The following is a 3,953-nucleotide window of genomic DNA, read 5'->3' as shown; positions in this document are numbered from 1 at the left end:
ACAACCTAGACAGGAAGGATGGGGAGGGAGATGGGCCGGGCGGGGGAGGGCGGGTGTTCAGGACCCAGAATATATATGCATACCTGTGAACTGATTCATGGTGATGTATGGCAGAAATCAACACAGTATTGCAAAACAATTATCCCCCAATTAAAAAAAAATAAAAAGTGAGTTAAAGTTGGGATAATTTGATCAGTAATTCGTGCAAGACATCACGTTTGACTCTGTCACGTGGAAGGTTCAAGATTATTATCTAGAAAACGGTAGAGAAAAAGGATGATACTAAGGCAAGAAGATGGGTTTGGGGAGCCTCAGTGATGGACGAAAGCGCGCCGGAGGCAGCAAGAACGCGCCGAACCTCCGCTTGTGGCCCTGAGCCAGGGCGCGGTGGTCAGGGCGGGGAGATGAGCTTTGGGGGAGGCGACAACCGGGCGGCAAAGTCCGAAGCGAGTCGAGGCGCCAGGTAGGGCGCACTTGTCTCCTTTTGTAAAAGATGCGCGGGGCCCCCGCCCCGGAGAGTTGACCGCCAGCGGGAAGAGGCGGGAGCCCGCAGGGCGAGTGGAGCCGGCCCCTCCCCCGGCGCCTCCGGTAGCTGGGCAGGACACCGCGGCCGCGGCGCTGGACCTTGGGACTCGGAAGCTCCCGGACTACTGTCCGCCCGCCGCTTCGCTCCCGATCACCCCGCCAGCAGGTCCCAGGTCTCCGACAGCAGAGAGACGAGCGCCGCGAAAACAGGTGCGTCAGCCGGTTGGCAGTGTGCGTCTCTGCGGCCCGGGGTGGGACGCGGGCAAGGGTCGAGAGCCGAGGGCCCAGGCGGCACTTCCGGCGGCGGCCACCGCACTTCCGGGTCGTGCAGGCGTCCTCTCGGCCGCCGCATTGCTGCTGGGCATCCTCCCGCAGGCCCGCGGTGCTGTGTATTTTGGGGGCAGCAGAGCGGGTTAACAGCGGCTTCCTCCAGCGCCGCCTTCGACCCCAGAGGTCGCCAGTATTTCCGCGCGGGCCCCCGGCTTGGGGTGCGTGGGGAACGGGCAGCAGACCCAGCTCAGTTTCCGCCGGAGACACTTGCCTTCCTCTCGCTTGAGCGCCCTGGGGCTTTCTTACCTTTCAGCCTTCGGCAAACGTTTTTTGTTTTGTTTTGGCAAACTCGGATTCTCTACTTGTTTTACAGAAAATGAATGCTAGATTTTTAGTTCGACAAACATTTGCAGATAAGCCAAACATCAGGGAGGCCGAAATAAAGAATTATTAAATAGGAGGGAAAAAGTGAAAACCGAATGAAATAGGAGTATTAGAATTCACTTAGAAAGTATCGAGTTATCCAGGTCGCTGTGGGGAATCTAATCGCTAATTCAAGGTCTCAGAGAATTCCCTTATGCTTACAACTCACGGTCACTTGTAACCCGTACTGTGTACTTTTACCTGATTTGCAGAAGTTTTCATCCATCTTCCGAGTTTATCAGAGTTCTGTATTTTATGTATTTCCCCGCTGAGAATCTGCTGATGAACTAAGTGAATGTATATGCTAAATATTGTTTGAAAGCATTGTAAATAACTTGGTAAAGCATACTTTCCATATCTGAAAATTAATTTTAATTGAAACTAGAACATTAAAATTAAATGTTTTCTAAAGTTAATTTTTTATGACATGTTCTACAAAGGAATTTTAATGTAGAAGTTTCTGTAGAGTCAACATTTTGATGATTTACTATTTCAGCAGAATTCTTAATTCTCATCTCTGCAAATAATCTTTTAATTATGTATTACATATTAATTTTAGATACCAATAATTTGTAATAAAATTATATCTTATTGTACATTATTATTAGCACCTTACTAATTGAAACATGTGGCAGGAATAATACCTAGCATCTGATTAATCTGTCTGATTTGTCTCTATATATGTGTATCTATATTATAAACCAAGATTTATTCTTTTTTTCTCTCTATCTTTTTATCTTTCTTTCTACTGTGCGATCTTAGTTCCCTGACCAGGGATTGCTGGAGGCCCCAGCAGTGAAAGCACTGAGTCCTCACCACTGGACCGAAAGTACTGAGTCCTAACCACTGGACAACTAGGAAATGTCCTAGTCAACATGTTTTTAAGTTACTGTTTTTATAATAAACTGCAAGTGTCTACTACTAATGTGATAATTAAATATCAAAGTTATTATATAAATGATATAATATTAACTTTGAAATTATACTGCAGGCAAGCAAGTGTTCTATTACTCTCCTGTTACTCTTTTTAATGAGCTCCTTTTTTCAAATTAATTGACTTAGAACATTCATTTTACACTGATATAAAACTCAGACATAGTTTGAGCTATTATTCTTTAGTTGTGGTTATTTGAAACCAATACCTGCTGCGTTGACTCTAGCTTTTTTCCCAGTTGATTTTAAAGTTCTGAAGTTGTATTTCAGTTCTGAACATCTCTACTCACTCAGCATTCTCCTTTATGTCCTTGTTGATGCTTTCTGAATCTTCATCATGCAACAGTACCAGGAGTTATCAAGGGTAACAGTTCTTATTCCTAGTTGGGTGACCTCTGGATAAATAACTTGACAGCTATGTGCCTCAGTTTCCTTATCTGCCCAGTAGAGATAATAGCAAGACCTGCCTCAAAGAGATAACTTGGGATTGGTATGGGGTGGTGGCAAGAATACTGGAGTGGGTTGCCATGTCCTTCTCCAGGAGATCTCCCCGACCCAGGGACTGAACCCAGGTCTCCCGCATTGTAGGCAGACGCTTTACCGTCTGAACCACCAGGAAAGTTATAATTTCTAAAGAAAGGGTCAAACAAAATTTGACAACTCTTTCTCACCTGTTTAAACCTGGTACCATCTCAGGAATAAGATCTTCCTTAGTAGATCTTGACTTCCATTTATTTACCGATTAAATTAAAAAATAATTCAAACTAGGCTATGTTTTTTTAATGTAAAGTTCAAAGAAGGCCCAACAGGAATGAGCCAAGAAAGCAATCAATAGGAAGAGTTCTTCTGATAGACCTCAAGGTCAGCATGTGAACATCCTGCATTAATCTTTGTATTGACAAGAAAGAGCCAAGATGGTCAAGCTTGACGCTCAGTGATTATTAGATGTGCTGTAAATATTAAATCATGAACATATAGTGACTTTTCTTGTATCTGTTGCCTTTTTGTAGTACTCTTTTGAAATAGTTTATGATATATTTTTTTGTAGAAATAAAATTGACCAGCTGATAATAATTACCTCCAACTTTAGGTCAAGTTACAAACTGGTCTGAATCTGCTGCTGGCATGTCTCCTACACAGGATGGGAGTGGACAGATGGTTAGACTTAGAGTTCATATTTATAATGGTTAGGCAAAAATACTTTTTGCTTAAAGAAATAGTGATGGGCTTCCCTGGTGGCTCAGATGGCCTGCAATGCAGGAGACCTGGGTTCGATCCCCTGGGTTGGGAAGATCCCCTGGAAGAGGGCATAGCAGCTTACTGTAGTATTCTTGCCTGGAGAATCCCATAGACAGAGGAACCTGACAGGCTACAGTCTATGGGTTCTCAAAGAGTCCAACATGACTGAGTGACAAAGCACAGCACAAACTATGTCCTGAATTCAGGCAGGCCAGGTTAAGCACACAGGCTTGCTACTGGAACCTTTGGCTTCAGGAGAAGGAATTCTTAAGTCTCTTGGATATAATATTCACCAACACGCAAGATAGTTTCTGGAAAATTATTATTTAAAAAGCATTAGTTCTTTTATACTTAAACCTGTGATGCAGGAATACATCCAAATAGGGTAATCCATGTGTTCAACGCTTGTAGTCTAGTATATTACGGAGGAGTCTAAAGAGGTATTCTTGGGACTTCCTTGGCAGTCCAGTGGTTAGGACTCTGTGGTTTCACTGCAGGGAGCACAGAGTCGGACACGACTGAAGCGACTTAGCAGCAGCAGCAGCAGCAGCAGGGAACTAGAT

The 3,953-nt window shown here is 44.1% G+C and overlaps 1 protein-coding gene across 1 annotated transcript in view; it reads left to right on the top strand.

Annotated features, from left to right (window-relative positions):
- The first annotated feature begins 120 nt into the window (after positions 1 to 120).
- RMDN2 (regulator of microtubule dynamics 2) overlaps positions 121 to 3,953 on the top strand; it is a 68,310-nt gene continuing 64,477 nt past the window's right edge. The window contains exon 1 of the mRNA XM_010855592.1: positions 121 to 735. The gene's annotated coding sequence lies outside the window, so the exon portion shown is untranslated. The remainder of the gene's footprint in view (positions 736 to 3,953) is intronic.

This window comes from Bison bison, unplaced genomic scaffold (genome assembly GCF_000754665.1).
Source record: "Bison bison bison isolate TAMUID 2011002044 unplaced genomic scaffold, Bison_UMD1.0 scf7180017864366, whole genome shotgun sequence".
NCBI lineage: Eukaryota > Metazoa > Chordata > Mammalia > Artiodactyla > Bovidae > Bison > Bison bison.
This window is presented reverse-complemented; position numbering and strand designations above follow the sequence as displayed.